The sequence below is a fragment of the Schistocerca serialis genome, chromosome 4 (assembly GCF_023864345.2).
Source record: "Schistocerca serialis cubense isolate TAMUIC-IGC-003099 chromosome 4, iqSchSeri2.2, whole genome shotgun sequence".
In the NCBI taxonomy this organism is placed as follows: Eukaryota; Metazoa; Arthropoda; class Insecta; order Orthoptera; family Acrididae; genus Schistocerca; species Schistocerca serialis.
The window spans coordinates 194,830,252-194,849,535 of record NC_064641.1 but is presented as its reverse complement, the minus strand read 5'-3'; the positions used below and the strand labels follow the sequence as shown (position 1 = coordinate 194,849,535).

General features: G+C 49.7%; 32 non-coding genes across 32 annotated transcripts; all 32 read left to right on the top strand.

The window, feature by feature from the left end:
• Positions 1 to 565: 565 nt before the first annotated feature.
• Trnas-uga (transfer RNA serine (anticodon UGA)) lies at positions 566 to 647 on the top strand. The gene has a single exon. It is a non-coding gene; the product is annotated as a tRNA-Ser (tRNA).
• A 580-nt stretch (positions 648 to 1,227) lies between these two features.
• Trnaf-gaa (transfer RNA phenylalanine (anticodon GAA)) lies at positions 1,228 to 1,300 on the top strand. The gene has a single exon. It is a non-coding gene; the product is annotated as a tRNA-Phe (tRNA).
• Positions 1,301 to 2,051: 751 nt separating this feature from the next.
• On the top strand, positions 2,052 to 2,133 carry Trnas-cga (transfer RNA serine (anticodon CGA)). The gene has a single exon. It is a non-coding gene; the product is annotated as a tRNA-Ser (tRNA).
• A 740-nt stretch (positions 2,134 to 2,873) lies between these two features.
• Positions 2,874 to 2,955, top strand: Trnas-uga (transfer RNA serine (anticodon UGA)). Its single transcript has one exon. It is a non-coding gene; the product is annotated as a tRNA-Ser (tRNA).
• A 580-nt stretch (positions 2,956 to 3,535) lies between these two features.
• On the top strand, positions 3,536 to 3,608 carry Trnaf-gaa (transfer RNA phenylalanine (anticodon GAA)). Its single transcript has one exon. It is a non-coding gene; the product is annotated as a tRNA-Phe (tRNA).
• A 540-nt stretch (positions 3,609 to 4,148) lies between these two features.
• Trnak-uuu (transfer RNA lysine (anticodon UUU)) lies at positions 4,149 to 4,221 on the top strand. The gene has a single exon. It is a non-coding gene; the product is annotated as a tRNA-Lys (tRNA).
• Positions 4,222 to 4,359: 138 nt separating this feature from the next.
• Positions 4,360 to 4,441, top strand: Trnas-cga (transfer RNA serine (anticodon CGA)). Its single transcript has one exon. It is a non-coding gene; the product is annotated as a tRNA-Ser (tRNA).
• Positions 4,442 to 5,181: 740 nt separating this feature from the next.
• On the top strand, positions 5,182 to 5,263 carry Trnas-uga (transfer RNA serine (anticodon UGA)). Its single transcript has one exon. It is a non-coding gene; the product is annotated as a tRNA-Ser (tRNA).
• Positions 5,264 to 5,843: 580 nt separating this feature from the next.
• Trnaf-gaa (transfer RNA phenylalanine (anticodon GAA)) lies at positions 5,844 to 5,916 on the top strand. The gene has a single exon. It is a non-coding gene; the product is annotated as a tRNA-Phe (tRNA).
• A 540-nt stretch (positions 5,917 to 6,456) lies between these two features.
• On the top strand, positions 6,457 to 6,529 carry Trnak-uuu (transfer RNA lysine (anticodon UUU)). The gene has a single exon. It is a non-coding gene; the product is annotated as a tRNA-Lys (tRNA).
• Positions 6,530 to 6,667: 138 nt separating this feature from the next.
• On the top strand, positions 6,668 to 6,749 carry Trnas-cga (transfer RNA serine (anticodon CGA)). The gene has a single exon. It is a non-coding gene; the product is annotated as a tRNA-Ser (tRNA).
• Positions 6,750 to 7,489: 740 nt separating this feature from the next.
• Positions 7,490 to 7,571, top strand: Trnas-uga (transfer RNA serine (anticodon UGA)). Its single transcript has one exon. It is a non-coding gene; the product is annotated as a tRNA-Ser (tRNA).
• Positions 7,572 to 8,151: 580 nt separating this feature from the next.
• On the top strand, positions 8,152 to 8,224 carry Trnaf-gaa (transfer RNA phenylalanine (anticodon GAA)). The gene has a single exon. It is a non-coding gene; the product is annotated as a tRNA-Phe (tRNA).
• Positions 8,225 to 8,764: 540 nt separating this feature from the next.
• On the top strand, positions 8,765 to 8,837 carry Trnak-uuu (transfer RNA lysine (anticodon UUU)). The gene has a single exon. It is a non-coding gene; the product is annotated as a tRNA-Lys (tRNA).
• A 138-nt stretch (positions 8,838 to 8,975) lies between these two features.
• On the top strand, positions 8,976 to 9,057 carry Trnas-cga (transfer RNA serine (anticodon CGA)). Its single transcript has one exon. It is a non-coding gene; the product is annotated as a tRNA-Ser (tRNA).
• A 740-nt stretch (positions 9,058 to 9,797) lies between these two features.
• Positions 9,798 to 9,879, top strand: Trnas-uga (transfer RNA serine (anticodon UGA)). The gene has a single exon. It is a non-coding gene; the product is annotated as a tRNA-Ser (tRNA).
• A 580-nt stretch (positions 9,880 to 10,459) lies between these two features.
• On the top strand, positions 10,460 to 10,532 carry Trnaf-gaa (transfer RNA phenylalanine (anticodon GAA)). The gene has a single exon. It is a non-coding gene; the product is annotated as a tRNA-Phe (tRNA).
• A 540-nt stretch (positions 10,533 to 11,072) lies between these two features.
• On the top strand, positions 11,073 to 11,145 carry Trnak-uuu (transfer RNA lysine (anticodon UUU)). The gene has a single exon. It is a non-coding gene; the product is annotated as a tRNA-Lys (tRNA).
• Positions 11,146 to 11,283: 138 nt separating this feature from the next.
• On the top strand, positions 11,284 to 11,365 carry Trnas-cga (transfer RNA serine (anticodon CGA)). Its single transcript has one exon. It is a non-coding gene; the product is annotated as a tRNA-Ser (tRNA).
• Positions 11,366 to 12,105: 740 nt separating this feature from the next.
• Positions 12,106 to 12,187, top strand: Trnas-uga (transfer RNA serine (anticodon UGA)). The gene has a single exon. It is a non-coding gene; the product is annotated as a tRNA-Ser (tRNA).
• A 580-nt stretch (positions 12,188 to 12,767) lies between these two features.
• On the top strand, positions 12,768 to 12,840 carry Trnaf-gaa (transfer RNA phenylalanine (anticodon GAA)). The gene has a single exon. It is a non-coding gene; the product is annotated as a tRNA-Phe (tRNA).
• A 540-nt stretch (positions 12,841 to 13,380) lies between these two features.
• Positions 13,381 to 13,453, top strand: Trnak-uuu (transfer RNA lysine (anticodon UUU)). The gene has a single exon. It is a non-coding gene; the product is annotated as a tRNA-Lys (tRNA).
• A 138-nt stretch (positions 13,454 to 13,591) lies between these two features.
• On the top strand, positions 13,592 to 13,673 carry Trnas-cga (transfer RNA serine (anticodon CGA)). Its single transcript has one exon. It is a non-coding gene; the product is annotated as a tRNA-Ser (tRNA).
• Positions 13,674 to 14,413: 740 nt separating this feature from the next.
• On the top strand, positions 14,414 to 14,495 carry Trnas-uga (transfer RNA serine (anticodon UGA)). Its single transcript has one exon. It is a non-coding gene; the product is annotated as a tRNA-Ser (tRNA).
• Positions 14,496 to 15,075: 580 nt separating this feature from the next.
• On the top strand, positions 15,076 to 15,148 carry Trnaf-gaa (transfer RNA phenylalanine (anticodon GAA)). The gene has a single exon. It is a non-coding gene; the product is annotated as a tRNA-Phe (tRNA).
• A 540-nt stretch (positions 15,149 to 15,688) lies between these two features.
• Positions 15,689 to 15,761, top strand: Trnak-uuu (transfer RNA lysine (anticodon UUU)). The gene has a single exon. It is a non-coding gene; the product is annotated as a tRNA-Lys (tRNA).
• Positions 15,762 to 15,899: 138 nt separating this feature from the next.
• On the top strand, positions 15,900 to 15,981 carry Trnas-cga (transfer RNA serine (anticodon CGA)). Its single transcript has one exon. It is a non-coding gene; the product is annotated as a tRNA-Ser (tRNA).
• Positions 15,982 to 16,720: 739 nt separating this feature from the next.
• Trnas-uga (transfer RNA serine (anticodon UGA)) lies at positions 16,721 to 16,802 on the top strand. The gene has a single exon. It is a non-coding gene; the product is annotated as a tRNA-Ser (tRNA).
• A 581-nt stretch (positions 16,803 to 17,383) lies between these two features.
• On the top strand, positions 17,384 to 17,454 carry Trnaf-gaa (transfer RNA phenylalanine (anticodon GAA)). The gene has a single exon. It is a non-coding gene; the product is annotated as a tRNA-Phe (tRNA).
• Positions 17,455 to 17,994: 540 nt separating this feature from the next.
• On the top strand, positions 17,995 to 18,067 carry Trnak-uuu (transfer RNA lysine (anticodon UUU)). The gene has a single exon. It is a non-coding gene; the product is annotated as a tRNA-Lys (tRNA).
• Positions 18,068 to 18,205: 138 nt separating this feature from the next.
• Trnas-cga (transfer RNA serine (anticodon CGA)) lies at positions 18,206 to 18,286 on the top strand. Its single transcript has one exon. It is a non-coding gene; the product is annotated as a tRNA-Ser (tRNA).
• Positions 18,287 to 19,026: 740 nt separating this feature from the next.
• Positions 19,027 to 19,108, top strand: Trnas-uga (transfer RNA serine (anticodon UGA)). Its single transcript has one exon. It is a non-coding gene; the product is annotated as a tRNA-Ser (tRNA).
• Positions 19,109 to 19,284: the final 176 nt, after the last annotated feature.

Genomic DNA, 19,284 nt, shown 5'->3' with positions numbered 1-19,284 from the left:
CTGACGCTGGGACTGCAGAAAGCCGTCGCTGAGATCGTGAGTACACAGATGTGCTCGAAAGTGATGGACAGAGCGAACATCTCATTTTCTTTTTAAGAATCGCAATTTCAATCACTCGAGTGCGGCAAAAGCAGTGGTGCAGCGTTTCTTTTCTTAAGATCTCGCAGCTGCTTGGAGGTATGTCCATCGTTTTAAGACGGCAGAAAACTAGCGTCAGCGGTGCGTCAGTGGGAAGTCTGTGAAGTCGCCATTGGAGCCGTAAGCCAGTAATTACGACATGCGAATCACTCGCACACCACGCAGCTGTACGATAATGCTCTTGCGTGGGTCCGCATAGCTGAGTCGGTAGAGCGTTAGGTTTTCAACCGAAGGGTCCTGGGTTCAAGTCCCTGTCTGGGCGAAAATTAATACACCTGGGTTCAAGTCCCTGTCTGGGCGAAAATTAATACACTTTCGTAACGGCTAATGGAAACCGTACAGGAAAGAGTGAGGCCACGCCGTTTTCTGCCACCAGATTGCTTCTAAAGATGGCGGTTTCAGTTGTCGGGAGTCGCTTCCGCCACCGGCAGTCGTGGCCGAGTGGTTAAGGCGTCTGACTTGAAATCAGATTCCCTCTGGGAGCGTAGGTTCGAGTCCTGCCGACTGCGAAAATTTTCTCGCTCTCAAATGGCGGACGTTCAGCTGCATCCTAGCAGTTGCGTCACTACTAAACACGTGGGTCACCAGCAATGTGCAGTGCTATTTGATCCAGGGCGCAGCGCTACAGTCGCGCCCAGAAGCCGCAGCTCATCTCCGCGTCTCACAGGCGTCCACCAGGTGTTAGTACAAGTGTCGCCTCACTGGGCAGTGCAGATGTGTCCATTTTAGCTTGCAGACGATGACGTGTGAGCTAACGCAAGTCGAATGTTTTACCGTGTGTATCTGCAAGATACTGCCTCTCATACGGTGGAGAGACTCACTCCTTCTTGTGTCTCGTTCTCCGCACACGAGTTGCCCCTGGCATCGATATAGCACGGGTTTTCTAGCGTCAGCGAAGTCAATATTACACGAATCGAGTCGACATGTTTGCTTGTTACGATGACGGAAGAAGAAGAAATGTGTGTGTAACTTCACTGCATCGGTTGCTCGCCTTTCAGCGCCCCTGTGTCTGATCAGACGAAGGTGACTGTGAAATTGGCAACGAGGCAGAGGTTAATGAACACATGCAAATGATAACCTTCACCGTCAGCCGAAATAGCTCAGTTGGGAGAGCGTTAGACTGAAGATCTAAAGGTCCCTGGTTCGATCCCGGGTTTCGGCACCGATTTGTTTTGATGCGACGCCAATGGAATTACTCTGCGTTTGTGATAATGCAACTACCGCTGACAACAAAAATGACTCTCTCCTGTAGCTGTTCTGGTTGTCTAGTGCATGCCATAAGAGGAACTCACTAGACAACTAACTCCCCTAGAAGCAAAAGAATTAAAAATATCCTACCGACTGCATTCCTTTTTCTGTGTCAGGTGGTGAAGAACGTCTTCAACGGAACCGTGAAATGAGCGAAAGCGTGGGAAACATTGCATTCGAAATGCTTGTGAATTTTCCAATTGCCCAGTGAGTGTCGACAAAACACGTAAATTCTCTGCTCCAACGTATGAGACGTAACAACTGGTGCAATTTGTTGTTGCATCATGTGCCAGCAGTCTTCGATAGTGTGTTACGAGCTTAGCGCGATAAGTTTGTAGACAGCATTTAGGCGACGTTTTATTTGTTAACGGCCCCATACAGCGATTGCACAACAGTAAAGGACATGAGTCAATGTATAGTTGTGCGTCGTGGGAGGTTTTGCAGCCTCGTGTGAGCTCGGATAGCTCAGTCGGTAGAGCATTAGGCTTTTAACCTAAGGGCCCCTGTTTCAAGTCCCTGTCCACGCGGAAATTTTAATACTTTGGTAGCGATTCGTCTGGTAGCGGTGGAGACGCTACAGAAAATAATGCAGCTACGCCGTTTTCTGACACCACAGTGCTTTAAACGGTAGCAGTTGCATGTGTCCGGAGAACACCGCGCTAACGGCAGTCGTGGCCGAGTGGTCAAGGCGTCTGACTCGAAATCAGATTCCCTCTGGGAGCGTAGGTTCGAATCCTACCGTGTGCGTGCGATTTTGCGTAAAGAGGAGCAAACATTTTCGCACACATGTGACATGTGTGGGCGAATGCGGGTGCAAACCAGTGACGCCATTCTCAACAAGACGAAAATTTCCGTTTTAAGAATACTGAGTTTTCGCGACGACCGCTGCTTACTCTGGCTATCGGTTCACCTCACACTGACACTGACGCTGGGACTGCAGAAAGCCGTCGCTGAGATCGTGAGTACACAGATGTGCTCGAAAGTGATGGACAGAGCGAACATCTCATTTTCTTTTTAAGAATCGCAATTTCAATCACTCGAGTGCGGCAAAAGCAGTGGTGCAGCGTTTCTTTTCTTAAGATCTCGCAGCTGCTTGGAGGTATGTCCATCGTTTTAAGACGGCAGAAAACTAGCGTCAGCGGTGCGTCAGTGGGAAGTCTGTGAAGTCGCCATTGGAGCCGTAAGCCAGTAATTACGACATGCGAATCACTCGCACACCACGCAGCTGTACGATAATGCTCTTGCGTGGGTCCGCATAGCTGAGTCGGTAGAGCGTTAGGTTTTCAACCGAAGGGTCCTGGGTTCAAGTCCCTGTCTGGGCGAAAATTAATACACCTGGGTTCAAGTCCCTGTCTGGGCGAAAATTAATACACTTTCGTAACGGCTAATGGAAACCGTACAGGAAAGAGTGAGGCCACGCCGTTTTCTGCCACCAGATTGCTTCTAAAGATGGCGGTTTCAGTTGTCGGGAGTCGCTTCCGCCACCGGCAGTCGTGGCCGAGTGGTTAAGGCGTCTGACTTGAAATCAGATTCCCTCTGGGAGCGTAGGTTCGAGTCCTGCCGACTGCGAAAATTTTCTCGCTCTCAAATGGCGGACGTTCAGCTGCATCCTAGCAGTTGCGTCACTACTAAACACGTGGGTCACCAGCAATGTGCAGTGCTATTTGATCCAGGGCGCAGCGCTACAGTCGCGCCCAGAAGCCGCAGCTCATCTCCGCGTCTCACAGGCGTCCACCAGGTGTTAGTACAAGTGTCGCCTCACTGGGCAGTGCAGATGTGTCCATTTTAGCTTGCAGACGATGACGTGTGAGCTAACGCAAGTCGAATGTTTTACCGTGTGTATCTGCAAGATACTGCCTCTCATACGGTGGAGAGACTCACTCCTTCTTGTGTCTCGTTCTCCGCACACGAGTTGCCCCTGGCATCGATATAGCACGGGTTTTCTAGCGTCAGCGAAGTCAATATTACACGAATCGAGTCGACATGTTTGCTTGTTACGATGACGGAAGAAGAAGAAATGTGTGTGTAACTTCACTGCATCGGCTGCTCGCCTTTCAGCGCCCCTGTGTCTTATCAGACGAAGGTGACTGTGAAATTGGCAACGAGGCAGACGTTAATGAACACATGCAAATGACAACCTTCACCGTCAGCCGAAATAGCTCAGTTGGGAGAGCGTTAGACTGAAGATCTAAAGGTCCCTGGTTCGATCCCGGGTTTCGGCACCGATTCGTTTTGATGCGACGCCAATGGAATTACTCTGCGTTTGTGATAATGCAACTACCGCTGACAACAAAAATGACTCTCTCCTGTAGCTGTTCTGGTTGTCTAGTGCATGCCATAAGAGGAACTCACTAGACAACTAACTCCCCTAGAAGCAAAAGAATTAAAAATATCCTACCGACTGCATTCCTTTTTCTGTGTCAGGTGGTGAAGAACGTCTTCAACGGAACCGTGAAATGAGCGAAAGCGTGGGAAACATTGCATTCGAAATGCTTGTGAATTTTCCAATTGCCCAGTGAGTGTCGACAAAACACGTAAATTCTCTGCTCCAACGTATGAGACGTAACAACTGGTGCAATTTGTTGTTGCATCATGTGCCAGCAGTCTTCGATAGTGTGTTACGAGCTTAGCGCGATAAGTTTGTAGACAGCATTTAGGCGACGTTTTATTTGTTAACGGCCCCATACAGCGATTGCACAACAGTAAAGGACATGAGTCAATGTATAGTTGTGCGTCGTGGGAGGTTTTGCAGCCTCGTGTGAGCTCGGATAGCTCAGTCGGTAGAGCATTAGGCTTTTAACCTAAGGGCCCCGGTTTCAAGTCCCTGTCCAGGCGGAAATTTTAATACTTTGGTAGCGATTCGTCTGGTAGCGGTGGAGACGCTACAGAAAATAATGCAGCTACGCCGTTTTCTGACACCACAGTGCTTTAAACGGTAGCAGTTGCATGTGTCCGGAGAACACCGCGCTAACGGCAGTCGTGGCCGAGTGGTCAAGGCGTCTGACTCGAAATCAGATTCCCTCTGGGAGCGTAGGTTCGAATCCTACCGTGTGCGTGCGATTTTGCGTAAAGAGGAGCAAACATTTTCGCACACATGTGACATGTGTGGGCGAATGCGGGTGCAAACCAGTGACGCCATTCTCAACAAGACGAAAATTTCCGTTTTAAGAATACTGAGTTTTCGCGACGACCGCTGCTTACTCTGGCTATCGGTTCACCTCACACTGACACTGACGCTGGGACTGCAGAAAGCCGTCGCTGAGATCGTGAGTACACAGATGTGCTCGAAAGTGATGGACAGAGCGAACATCTCATTTTCTTTTTAAGAATCGCAATTTCAATCACTCGAGTGCGGCAAAAGCAGTGGTGCAGCGTTTCTTTTCTTAAGATCTCGCAGCTGCTTGGAGGTATGTCCATCGTTTTAAGACGGCAGAAAACTAGCGTCAGCGGTGCGTCAGTGGGAAGTCTGTGAAGTCGCCATTGGAGCCGTAAGCCAGTAATTACGACATGCGAATCACTCGCACACCACGCAGCTGTACGATAATGCTCTTGCGTGGGTCCGCATAGCTGAGTCGGTAGAGCGTTAGGTTTTCAACCGAAGGGTCCTGGGTTCAAGTCCCTGTCTGGGCGAAAATTAATACACCTGGGTTCAAGTCCCTGTCTGGGCGAAAATTAATACACTTTCGTAACGGCTAATGGAAACCGTACAGGAAAGAGTGAGGCCACGCCGTTTTCTGCCACCAGATTGCTTCTAAAGATGGCGGTTTCAGTTGTCGGGAGTCGCTTCCGCCACCGGCAGTCGTGGCCGAGTGGTTAAGGCGTCTGACTTGAAATCAGATTCCCTCTGGGAGCGTAGGTTCGAGTCCTGCCGACTGCGAAAATTTTCTCGCTCTCAAATGGCGGACGTTCAGCTGCATCCTAGCAGTTGCGTCACTACTAAACACGTGGGTCACCAGCAATGTGCAGTGCTATTTGATCCAGGGCGCAGCGCTACAGTCGCGCCCAGAAGCCGCAGCTCATCTCCGCGTCTCACAGGCGTCCACCAGGTGTTAGTACAAGTGTCGCCTCACTGGGCAGTGCAGATGTGTCCATTTTAGCTTGCAGACGATGACGTGTGAGCTAACGCAAGTCGAATGTTTTACCGTGTGTATCTGCAAGATACTGCCTCTCATACGGTGGAGAGACTCACTCCTTCTTGTGTCTCGTTCTCCGCACACGAGTTGCCCCTGGCATCGATATAGCACGGGTTTTCTAGCGTCAGCGAAGTCAATATTACACGAATCGAGTCGACATGTTTGCTTGTTACGATGACGGAAGAAGAAGAAATGTGTGTGTAACTTCACTGCATCGGCTGCTCGCCTTTCAGCGCCCCTGTGTCTTATCAGACGAAGGTGACTGTGAAATTGGCAACGAGGCAGACGTTAATGAACACATGCAAATGACAACCTTCACCGTCAGCCGAAATAGCTCAGTTGGGAGAGCGTTAGACTGAAGATCTAAAGGTCCCTGGTTCGATCCCGGGTTTCGGCACCGATTCGTTTTGATGCGACGCCAATGGAATTACTCTGCGTTTGTGATAATGCAACTACCGCTGACAACAAAAATGACTCTCTCCTGTAGCTGTTCTGGTTGTCTAGTGCATGCCATAAGAGGAACTCACTAGACAACTAACTCCCCTAGAAGCAAAAGAATTAAAAATATCCTACCGACTGCATTCCTTTTTCTGTGTCAGGTGGTGAAGAACGTCTTCAACGGAACCGTGAAATGAGCGAAAGCGTGGGAAACATTGCATTCGAAATGCTTGTGAATTTTCCAATTGCCCAGTGAGTGTCGACAAAACACGTAAATTCTCTGCTCCAACGTATGAGACGTAACAACTGGTGCAATTTGTTGTTGCATCATGTGCCAGCAGTCTTCGATAGTGTGTTACGAGCTTAGCGCGATAAGTTTGTAGACAGCATTTAGGCGACGTTTTATTTGTTAACGGCCCCATACAGCGATTGCACAACAGTAAAGGACATGAGTCAATGTATAGTTGTGCGTCGTGGGAGGTTTTGCAGCCTCGTGTGAGCTCGGATAGCTCAGTCGGTAGAGCATTAGGCTTTTAACCTAAGGGCCCCGGTTTCAAGTCCCTGTCCAGGCGGAAATTTTAATACTTTGGTAGCGATTCGTCTGGTAGCGGTGGAGACGCTACAGAAAATAATGCAGCTACGCCGTTTTCTGACACCACAGTGCTTTAAACGGTAGCAGTTGCATGTGTCCGGAGAACACCGCGCTAACGGCAGTCGTGGCCGAGTGGTTAAGGCGTCTGACTCGAAATCAGATTCCCTCTGGGAGCGTAGGTTCGAATCCTACCGTGTGCGTGCGATTTTGCGTAAAGAGGAGCAAACATTTTCGCACACATGTGACATGTGTGGGCGAATGCGGGTGCAAACCAGTGACGCCATTCTCAACAAGACGAAAATTTCCGTTTTAAGAATACTGAGTTTTCGCGACGACCGCTGCTTACTCTGGCTATCGGTTCACCTCACACTGACACTGACGCTGGGACTGCAGAAAGCCGTCGCTGAGATCGTGAGTACACAGATGTGCTCGAAAGTGATGGACAGAGCGAACATCTCATTTTCTTTTTAAGAATCGCAATTTCAATCACTCGAGTGCGGCAAAAGCAGTGGTGCAGCGTTTCTTTTCTTAAGATCTCGCAGCTGCTTGGAGGTATGTCCATCGTTTTAAGACGGCAGAAAACTAGCGTCAGCGGTGCGTCAGTGGGAAGTCTGTGAAGTCGCCATTGGAGCCGTAAGCCAGTAATTACGACATGCGAATCACTCGCACACCACGCAGCTGTACGATAATGCTCTTGCGTGGGTCCGCATAGCTGAGTCGGTAGAGCGTTAGGTTTTCAACCGAAGGGTCCTGGGTTCAAGTCCCTGTCTGGGCGAAAATTAATACACCTGGGTTCAAGTCCCTGTCTGGGCGAAAATTAATACACTTTCGTAACGGCTAATGGAAACCGTACAGGAAAGAGTGAGGCCACGCCGTTTTCTGCCACCAGATTGCTTCTAAAGATGGCGGTTTCAGTTGTCGGGAGTCGCTTCCGCCACCGGCAGTCGTGGCCGAGTGGTTAAGGCGTCTGACTTGAAATCAGATTCCCTCTGGGAGCGTAGGTTCGAGTCCTGCCGACTGCGAAAATTTTCTCGCTCTCAAATGGCGGACGTTCAGCTGCATCCTAGCAGTTGCGTCACTACTAAACACGTGGGTCACCAGCAATGTGCAGTGCTATTTGATCCAGGGCGCAGCGCTACAGTCGCGCCCAGAAGCCGCAGCTCATCTCCGCGTCTCACAGGCGTCCACCAGGTGTTAGTACAAGTGTCGCCTCACTGGGCAGTGCAGATGTGTCCATTTTAGCTTGCAGACGATGACGTGTGAGCTAACGCAAGTCGAATGTTTTACCGTGTGTATCTGCAAGATACTGCCTCTCATACGGTGGAGAGACTCACTCCTTCTTGTGTCTCGTTCTCCGCACACGAGTTGCCCCTGGCATCGATATAGCACGGGTTTTCTAGCGTCAGCGAAGTCAATATTACACGAATCGAGTCGACATGTTTGCTTGTTACGATGACGGAAGAAGAAGAAATGTGTGTGTAACTTCACTGCATCGGCTGCTCGCCTTTCAGCGCCCCTGTGTCTTATCAGACGAAGGTGACTGTGAAATTGGCAACGAGGCAGACGTTAATGAACACATGCAAATGACAACCTTCACCGTCAGCCGAAATAGCTCAGTTGGGAGAGCGTTAGACTGAAGATCTAAAGGTCCCTGGTTCGATCCCGGGTTTCGGCACCGATTCGTTTTGATGCGACGCCAATGGAATTACTCTGCGTTTGTGATAATGCAACTACCGCTGACAACAAAAATGACTCTCTCCTGTAGCTGTTCTGGTTGTCTAGTGCATGCCATAAGAGGAACTCACTAGACAACTAACTCCCCTAGAAGCAAAAGAATTAAAAATATCCTACCGACTGCATTCCTTTTTCTGTGTCAGGTGGTGAAGAACGTCTTCAACGGAACCGTGAAATGAGCGAAAGCGTGGGAAACATTGCATTCGAAATGCTTGTGAATTTTCCAATTGCCCAGTGAGTGTCGACAAAACACGTAAATTCTCTGCTCCAACGTATGAGACGTAACAACTGGTGCAATTTGTTGTTGCATCATGTGCCAGCAGTCTTCGATAGTGTGTTACGAGCTTAGCGCGATAAGTTTGTAGACAGCATTTAGGCGACGTTTTATTTGTTAACGGCCCCATACAGCGATTGCACAACAGTAAAGGACATGAGTCAATGTATAGTTGTGCGTCGTGGGAGGTTTTGCAGCCTCGTGTGAGCTCGGATAGCTCAGTCGGTAGAGCATTAGGCTTTTAACCTAAGGGCCCCGGTTTCAAGTCCCTGTCCAGGCGGAAATTTTAATACTTTGGTAGCGATTCGTCTGGTAGCGGTGGAGACGCTACAGAAAATAATGCAGCTACGCCGTTTTCTGACACCACAGTGCTTTAAACGGTAGCAGTTGCATGTGTCCGGAGAACACCGCGCTAACGGCAGTCGTGGCCGAGTGGTTAAGGCGTCTGACTCGAAATCAGATTCCCTCTGGGAGCGTAGGTTCGAATCCTACCGTGTGCGTGCGATTTTGCGTAAAGAGGAGCAAACATTTTCGCACACATGTGACATGTGTGGGCGAATGCGGGTGCAAACCAGTGACGCCATTCTCAACAAGACGAAAATTTCCGTTTTAAGAATACTGAGTTTTCGCGACGACCGCTGCTTACTCTGGCTATCGGTTCACCTCACACTGACACTGACGCTGGGACTGCAGAAAGCCGTCGCTGAGATCGTGAGTACACAGATGTGCTCGAAAGTGATGGACAGAGCGAACATCTCATTTTCTTTTTAAGAATCGCAATTTCAATCACTCGAGTGCGGCAAAAGCAGTGGTGCAGCGTTTCTTTTCTTAAGATCTCGCAGCTGCTTGGAGGTATGTCCATCGTTTTAAGACGGCAGAAAACTAGCGTCAGCGGTGCGTCAGTGGGAAGTCTGTGAAGTCGCCATTGGAGCCGTAAGCCAGTAATTACGACATGCGAATCACTCGCACACCACGCAGCTGTACGATAATGCTCTTGCGTGGGTCCGCATAGCTGAGTCGGTAGAGCGTTAGGTTTTCAACCGAAGGGTCCTGGGTTCAAGTCCCTGTCTGGGCGAAAATTAATACACCTGGGTTCAAGTCCCTGTCTGGGCGAAAATTAATACACTTTCGTAACGGCTAATGGAAACCGTACAGGAAAGAGTGAGGCCACGCCGTTTTCTGCCACCAGATTGCTTCTAAAGATGGCGGTTTCAGTTGTCGGGAGTCGCTTCCGCCACCGGCAGTCGTGGCCGAGTGGTTAAGGCGTCTGACTTGAAATCAGATTCCCTCTGGGAGCGTAGGTTCGAGTCCTGCCGACTGCGAAAATTTTCTCGCTCTCAAATGGCGGACGTTCAGCTGCATCCTAGCAGTTGCGTCACTACTAAACACGTGGGTCACCAGCAATGTGCAGTGCTATTTGATCCAGGGCGCAGCGCTACAGTCGCGCCCAGAAGCCGCAGCTCATCTCCGCGTCTCACAGGCGTCCACCAGGTGTTAGTACAAGTGTCGCCTCACTGGGCAGTGCAGATGTGTCCATTTTAGCTTGCAGACGATGACGTGTGAGCTAACGCAAGTCGAATGTTTTACCGTGTGTATCTGCAAGATACTGCCTCTCATACGGTGGAGAGACTCACTCCTTCTTGTGTCTCGTTCTCCGCACACGAGTTGCCCCTGGCATCGATATAGCACGGGTTTTCTAGCGTCAGCGAAGTCAATATTACACGAATCGAGTCGACATGTTTGCTTGTTACGATGACGGAAGAAGAAGAAATGTGTGTGTAACTTCACTGCATCGGCTGCTCGCCTTTCAGCGCCCCTGTGTCTTATCAGACGAAGGTGACTGTGAAATTGGCAACGAGGCAGACGTTAATGAACACATGCAAATGACAACCTTCACCGTCAGCCGAAATAGCTCAGTTGGGAGAGCGTTAGACTGAAGATCTAAAGGTCCCTGGTTCGATCCCGGGTTTCGGCACCGATTCGTTTTGATGCGACGCCAATGGAATTACTCTGCGTTTGTGATAATGCAACTACCGCTGACAACAAAAATGACTCTCTCCTGTAGCTGTTCTGGTTGTCTAGTGCATGCCATAAGAGGAACTCACTAGACAACTAACTCCCCTAGAAGCAAAAGAATTAAAAATATCCTACCGACTGCATTCCTTTTTCTGTGTCAGGTGGTGAAGAACGTCTTCAACGGAACCGTGAAATGAGCGAAAGCGTGGGAAACATTGCATTCGAAATGCTTGTGAATTTTCCAATTGCCCAGTGAGTGTCGACAAAACACGTAAATTCTCTGCTCCAACGTATGAGACGTAACAACTGGTGCAATTTGTTGTTGCATCATGTGCCAGCAGTCTTCGATAGTGTGTTACGAGCTTAGCGCGATAAGTTTGTAGACAGCATTTAGGCGACGTTTTATTTGTTAACGGCCCCATACAGCGATTGCACAACAGTAAAGGACATGAGTCAATGTATAGTTGTGCGTCGTGGGAGGTTTTGCAGCCTCGTGTGAGCTCGGATAGCTCAGTCGGTAGAGCATTAGGCTTTTAACCTAAGGGCCCCGGTTTCAAGTCCCTGTCCAGGCGGAAATTTTAATACTTTGGTAGCGATTCGTCTGGTAGCGGTGGAGACGCTACAGAAAATAATGCAGCTACGCCGTTTTCTGACACCACAGTGCTTTAAACGGTAGCAGTTGCATGTGTCCGGAGAACACCGCGCTAACGGCAGTCGTGGCCGAGTGGTTAAGGCGTCTGACTCGAAATCAGATTCCCTCTGGGAGCGTAGGTTCGAATCCTACCGTGTGCGTGCGATTTTGCGTAAAGAGGAGCAAACATTTTCGCACACATGTGACATGTGTGGGCGAATGCGGGTGCAAACCAGTGACGCCATTCTCAACAAGACGAAAATTTCCGTTTTAAGAATACTGAGTTTTCGCGACGACCGCTGCTTACTCTGGCTATCGGTTCACCTCACACTGACACTGACGCTGGGACTGCAGAAAGCCGTCGCTGAGATCGTGAGTACACAGATGTGCTCGAAAGTGATGGACAGAGCGAACATCTCATTTTCTTTTTAAGAATCGCAATTTCAATCACTCGAGTGCGGCAAAAGCAGTGGTGCAGCGTTTCTTTTCTTAAGATCTCGCAGCTGCTTGGAGGTATGTCCATCGTTTTAAGACGGCAGAAAACTAGCGTCAGCGGTGCGTCAGTGGGAAGTCTGTGAAGTCGCCATTGGAGCCGTAAGCCAGTAATTACGACATGCGAATCACTCGCACACCACGCAGCTGTACGATAATGCTCTTGCGTGGGTCCGCATAGCTGAGTCGGTAGAGCGTTAGGTTTTCAACCGAAGGGTCCTGGGTTCAAGTCCCTGTCTGGGCGAAAATTAATACACCTGGGTTCAAGTCCCTGTCTGGGCGAAAATTAATACACTTTCGTAACGGCTAATGGAAACCGTACAGGAAAGAGTGAGGCCACGCCGTTTTCTGCCACCAGATTGCTTCTAAAGATGGCGGTTTCAGTTGTCGGGAGTCGCTTCCGCCACCGGCAGTCGTGGCCGAGTGGTTAAGGCGTCTGACTTGAAATCAGATTCCCTCTGGGAGCGTAGGTTCGAGTCCTGCCGACTGCGAAAATTTTCTCGCTCTCAAATGGCGGACGTTCAGCTGCATCCTAGCAGTTGCGTCACTACTAAACACGTGGGTCACCAGCAATGTGCAGTGCTATTTGATCCAGGGCGCAGCGCTACAGTCGCGCCCAGAAGCCGCAGCTCATCTCCGCGTCTCACAGGCGTCCACCAGGTGTTAGTACAAGTGTCGCCTCACTGGGCAGTGCAGATGTGTCCATTTTAGCTTGCAGACGATGACGTGTGAGCTAACGCAAGTCGAATGTTTTACCGTGTGTATCTGCAAGATACTGCCTCTCATACGGTGGAGAGACTCACTCCTTCTTGTGTCTCGTTCTCCGCACACGAGTTGCCCCTGGCATCGATATAGCACGGGTTTTCTAGCGTCAGCGAAGTCAATATTACACGAATCGAGTCGACATGTTTGCTTGTTACGATGACGGAAGAAGAAGAAATGTGTGTGTAACTTCACTGCATCGGCTGCTCGCCTTTCAGCGCCCCTGTGTCTTATCAGACGAAGGTGACTGTGAAATTGGCAACGAGGCAGACGTTAATGAACACATGCAAATGACAACCTTCACCGTCAGCCGAAATAGCTCAGTTGGGAGAGCGTTAGACTGAAGATCTAAAGGTCCCTGGTTCGATCCCGGGTTTCGGCACCGATTCGTTTTGATGCGACGCCAATGGAATTACTCTGCGTTTGTGATAATGCAACTACCGCTGACAACAAAAATGACTCTCTCCTGTAGCTGTTCTGGTTGTCTAGTGCATGCCATAAGAGGAACTCACTAGACAACTAACTCCCCTAGAAGCAAAAGAATTAAAAATATCCTACCGACTGCATTCCTTTTTCTGTGTCAGGTGGTGAAGAACGTCTTCAACGGAACCGTGAAATGAGCGAAAGCGTGGGAAACATTGCATTCGAAATGCTTGTGAATTTTCCAATTGCCCAGTGAGTGTCGACAAAACACGTAAATTCTCTGCTCCAACGTATGAGACGTAACAACTGGTGCAATTTGTTGTTGCATCATGTGCCAGCAGTCTTCGATAGTGTGTTACGAGCTTAGCGCGATAAGTTTGTAGACAGCATTTAGGCGACGTTTTATTTGTTAACGGCCCCATACAGCGATTGCACAACAGTAAAGGACATGAGTCAATGTATAGTTGTGCGTCGTGGGAGGTTTTGCAGCCTCGTGTGAGCTCGGATAGCTCAGTCGGTAGAGCATTAGGCTTTTAACCTAAGGGCCCCGGTTTCAAGTCCCTGTCCAGGCGGAAATTTTAATACTTTGGTAGCGATTCGTCTGGTAGCGGTGGAGACGCTACAGAAAATAATGCAGCTACGCCGTTTTCTGACACCACAGTGCTTTAAACGGTAGCAGTTGCATGTGTCCGGAGAACACCGCGCTAACGGCAGTCGTGGCCGAGTGGTTAAGGCGTCTGACTCGAAATCAGATTCCCTCTGGGAGCGTAGGTTCGAATCCTACCGTGTGCGTGCGATTTTGCGTAAAGAGGAGCAAACATTTTCGCACACATGTGACATGTGTGGGCGAATGCGGGTGCAAACCAGTGACGCCATTCTCAACAAGACGAAAATTTCCGTTTTAAGAATACTGAGTTTTCGCGACGACCGCTGCTTACTCTGGCTATCGGTTCACCTCACACTGACACTGACGCTGGGACTGCAGAAAGCCGTCGCTGAGATCGTGAGTACACAGATGTGCTCGAAAGTGATGGACAGAGCGAACATCTCATTTTCTTTTTAAGAATCGCAATTTCAATCACTCGAGTGCGGCAAAAGCAGTGGTGCAGCGTTTCTTTTCTTAAGATCTCGCAGCTGCTTGGAGGTATGTCCATCGTTTTAAGACGGCAGAAAACTAGCGTCAGCGGTGCGTCAGTGGGAAGTCTGTGAAGTCGCCATTGGAGCCGTAAGCCAGTAATTACGACATGCGAATCACTCGCACACCACGCAGCTGTACGATAATGCTCTTGCGTGGGTCCGCATAGCTGAGTCGGTAGAGCGTTAGGTTTTCAACCGAAGGGTCCTGGGTTCAAGTCCCTGTCTGGGCGAAAATTAATACACCTGGGTTCAAGTCCCTGTCTGGGCGAAAATTAATACACTTTCGTAACGGCTAATGGAAACCGTACAGGAAAGAGTGAGGCCACGCCGTTTTCTGCCACCAGATTGCTTCTAAAGATGGCGGTTTCAGTTGTCGGGAGTCGCTTCCGCCACCGGCAGTCGTGGCCGAGTGGTTAAGGCGTCTGACTTGAAATCAGATTCCCTCTGGGAGCGTAGGTTCGAGTCCTGCCGACTGCGAAAATTTTCTCGCTCTCAAATGGCGGACGTTCAGCTGCATCCTAGCAGTTGCGTCACTACTAAACACGTGGGTCACCAGCAATGTGCAGTGCTATTTGATCCAGGGCGCAGCGCTACAGTCGCGCCCAGAAGCCGCAGCTCATCTCCGCGTCTCACAGGCGTCCACCAGGTGTTAGTACAAGTGTCGCCTCACTGGGCAGTGCAGATGTGTCCATTTTAGCTTGCAGACGATGACGTGTGAGCTAACGCAAGTCGAATGTTTTACCGTGTGTATCTGCAAGATACTGCCTCTCATACGGTGGAGAGACTCACTCCTTCTTGTGTCTCGTTCTCCGCACACGAGTTGCCCCTGGCATCGATATAGCACGGGTTTTCTAGCGTCAGCGAAGTCAATATTACACGAATCGAGTCGACATGTTTGCTTGTTACGATGACGGAAGAAGAAGAAATGTGTGTGTAACTTCACTGCATCGGCTGCTCGCCTTTCAGCGCCCCTGTGTCTTATCAGACGAAGGTGACTGTGAAATTGGCAACGAGGCAGACGTTAATGAACACATGCAAATGACAACCTTCACCGTCAGCCGAAATAGCTCAGTTGGGAGAGCGTTAGACTGAAGATCTAAAGGTCCCTGGTTCGATCCCGGGTTTCGGCACCGATTCGTTTTGATGCGACGCCAATGGAATTACTCTGCGTTTGTGATAATGCAACTACCGCTGACAACAAAAATGACTCTCTCCTGTAGCTGTTCTGGTTGTCTAGTGCATGCCATAAGAGGAACTCACTAGACAACTAACTCCCCTAGAAGCAAAAGAATTAAAAATATCCTACCGACTGCATTCCTTTTTCTGTGTCAGGTGGTGAAGAACGTCTTCAACGGAACCGTGAAATGAGCGAAAGCGTGGGAAACATTGCATTCGAAATGCTTGTGAATTTTCCAATTGCCCAGTGAGTGTCGACAAAACACGTAAATTCTCTGCTCCAACGTATGAGACGTAACAACTGGTGCAATTTGTTGTTGCATCATGTGCCAGCAGTCTTCGATAGTGTGTTACGAGCTTAGCGCGATAAGTTTGTAGACAGCATTTAGGCGACGTTTTATTTGTTAACGGCCCCATACAGCGATTGCACAACAGTAAAGGACATGAGTCAATGTATAGTTGTGCGTCGTGGGAGGTTTTGCAGCCTCGTGTGAGCTCGGATAGCTCAGTCGGTAGAGCATTAGGCTTTTAACCTAAGGGCCCCGGTTTCAAGTCCCTGTCCAGGCGGAAATTTTAATACTTTGGTAGCGATTCGTCTGGTAGCGGTGGAGACGCTACAGAAAATAATGCAGCTACGCCGTTTTCTGACACCACAGTGCTTTAAACGGTAGCAGTTGCATGTGTCCGGAGAACACCGCGCTAACGGCAGTCGTGGCCGAGTGGTTAAGGCGTCTGACTCGAAATCAGATTCCCTCTGGGAGCGTAGGTTCGAATCCTACCGTGTGCGTGCGATTTTGCGTAAAGAGGAGCAAACATTTTCGCACACATGTGACATGTGTGGGCGAATGCGGGTGCAAACCAGTGACGCCATTCTCAACAAGACGAAAATTTCCGTTTTAAGAATACTGAGTTTTCGCGACGACCGCTGCTTACTCTGGCTATCGGTTCACCTCACACTGACACTGACGCTGGGACTGCAGAAAGCCGTCGCTGAGATCGTGAGTACACAGATGTGCTCGAAAGTGATGGACAGAGCGAACATCTCATTTTCTTTTAAGAATCGCAATTTCAATCACTCGAGTGCGGCAAAAGCAGTGGTGCAGCGTTTCTTTTCTTAAGATCTCGCAGCTGCTTGGAGGTATGTCCATCGTTTTAAGACGGCAGAAAACTAGCGTCAGCGGGTGCGTCAGTGGGAAGTCTGTGAAGTCGCCATTGGAGCCGTAAGCCAGTAATTACGACATGCGAATCACTCGCACACCACGCAGCTGTACGATAATGCTCTTGCGTGGGTCCGCATAGCTGAGTCGGTAGAGCGTTAGGTTTTCAACCGAAGGGTCCTGGGTTCAAGTCCCTGTCTGGGCGAAAATTAATACACCTGGGTTCAAGTCCCTGTCTGGGCGAAAATTATACACTTTCGTAACGGCTAATGGAAACCGTACAGGAAAGAGTGAGGCCACGCCGTTTTCTGCCACCAGATTGCTTCTAAAGATGGCGGTTTCAGTTGTCGGGAGTCGCTTCCGCCACCGGCAGTCGTGGCCGAGTGGTTAAGGCGTCTGACTTGAAATCAGATTCCCTCTGGGAGCGTAGGTTCGAGTCCTGCCGACTGCGAAAATTTTCTCGCTCTCAAATGGCGGACGTTCAGCTGCATCCTAGCAGTTGCGTCACTTACTAAACACGTGGGTCACCAGCAATGTGCAGTGCTATTTGATCCAGGGCGCAGCGCTACAGTCGCGCCCAGAAGCCGCAGCTCATCTCCGCGTCTCACAGGCGTCCACCAGGTGTTAGTACAAGTGTCGCCTCACTGGGCAGTGCAGATGTGTCCATTTTAGCTTGCAGACGATGACGTGTGAGCTAACGCAAGTCGAATGTTTTACCGTGTGTATCTGCAAGATACTGCCTCTCATACGGTGGAGAGACTCACTCCTTCTTGTGTCTCGTTCTCCGCACACGAGTTGCCCCTGGCATCGATATAGCACGGGTTTTCTAGCGTCAGCGAAGTCAATATTACACGAATCGAGTCGACATGTTTGCTTGTTACGATGACGGAAGAAGAAGAAATGTGTGTGTAACTTCACTGCATCGGCTGCTCGCCTTTCAGCGCCCCTGTGTCTTATCAGACGAAGGTGACTGTGAAATTGGCAACGAGGCAGACGTTAATGAACACATGCAAATGACAACCTTCACCGTCAGCCGAAATAGCTCAGTTGGGAGAGCGTTAGACTGAAGATCTAAGGTCCCTGGTTCGATCCGGGTTTCGGCACCGATTCGTTTTGATGCGACGCCAATGGAATTACTCTGCGTTTGTGATAATGCAACTACCGCTGACAACAAAAATGACTCTCTCCTGTAGCTGTTCTGGTTGTCTAGTGCATGCCATAAGAGGAACTCACTAGACAACTAACTCCCCTAGAAGCAAAAGAATTAAAAATATCCTACCGACTGCATTCCTTTTTCTGTGTCAGGTGGTGAAGAACGTCTTCAACGGAACCGTGAAATGAGCGAAAGCGTGGGAAACATTGCATTCGAAATGCTTGTGAATTTTCCAATTGCCCAGTGAGTGTCGACAAAACACGTAAATTCTCTGCTCCAACGTATGAGACGTAACAACTGGTGCAATTTGTTGTTGCATCATGTGCCAGCAGTCTTCGATAGTGTGTTACGAGCTTAGCGCGATAAGTTTGTAGACAGCATTTAGGCGACGTTTTATTTGTTAACGGCCCCATACAGCGATTGCACAACAGTAAAGGACATGAGTCAATGTATAGTTGTGCGTCGTGGGAGGTTTTGCAGCCTCGTGTGAGCTCGGATAGCTCAGTCGGTAGAGCATTAGGCTTTTAACCTAAGGGCCCCGGTTTCAAGTCCCTGTCCAGGCGGAAATTTTAATACTTTGGTAGCGATTCGTCTGGTAGCGGTGGAGACGCTACAGAAAATAATGCAGCTACGCCGTTTTCTGACACCACAGTGCTTTAAACGGTAGCAGTTGCATGTGTCCGGAGAACACCGCGCTAACGGCAGTCGTGGCCGAGTGGTTAAGGCGTCTGACTCGAAATCAGATTCCCTCTGGAGCGTAGGTTCGAATCCTACCGTGTGCGTGCGATTTTGCGTAAAGAGGAGCAAACATTTTCGCACACATGTGACATGTGTGGGCGAATGCGGGTGCAAACCAGTGACGCCATTCTCAACAAGACGAAAATTTCCGTTTTAAGAATACTGAGTTTTCGCGACGACCGCTGCTTACTCTGGCTATCGGTTCACCTCACACTGACACTGACGCTGGGACTGCAGAAAGCCGTCGCTGAGATCGTGAGTACACAGATGTGCTCGAAAGTGATGGACAGAGCGAACATCTCATTTTCTTTTTAAGAATCGCAATTTCAATCACTCGAGTGCGGCAAAAGCAGTGGTGCAGCGTTTCTTTTCTTAAGATCTCGCAGCTGCTTGGAGGTATGTCCATCGTTTTAAGACGGCAGAAAACTAGCGTCAGCGGTGCGTCAGTGGGAAGTCTGTGAAGTCGCCATTGGAGCCGTAAGCCAGTAATTACGACATGCGAATCACTCGCACACCACGCAGCTGTACGATAATGCTCTTGCGTGGGTCCGCATAGCTGAGTCGGTAGAGCGTTAGGTTTTCAACCGAAGGGTCCTGGGTTCAAGTCCCTGTCTGGGCGAAAATTAATACACCTGGGTTCAAGTCCCTGTCTGGGCGAAAATTAATACACTTTCGTAACGGCTAATGGAAACCGTACAGGAAAGAGTGAGGCCACGCCGTTTTCTGCCACCAGATTGCTTCTAAAGATGGCGGTTTCAGTTGTCGGGAGTCGCTTCCGCCACCGGCAGTCGTGGCCGAGTGGTTAAGGCGTCTGACTTGAAATCAGATTCCCTCTGGGAGCGTAGGTTCGAGTCCTGCCGACTGCGAAAATTTTCTCGCTCTCAAATGGCGGACGTTCAGCTGCATCCTAGCAGTTGCGTCACTACTAAACACGTGGGTCACCAGCAATGTGCAGTGCTATTTGATCCAGGGCGCAGCGCTACAGTCGCGCCCAGAAGCCGCAGCTCATCTCCGCGTCTCACAGGCGTCACCGTTACAAGGT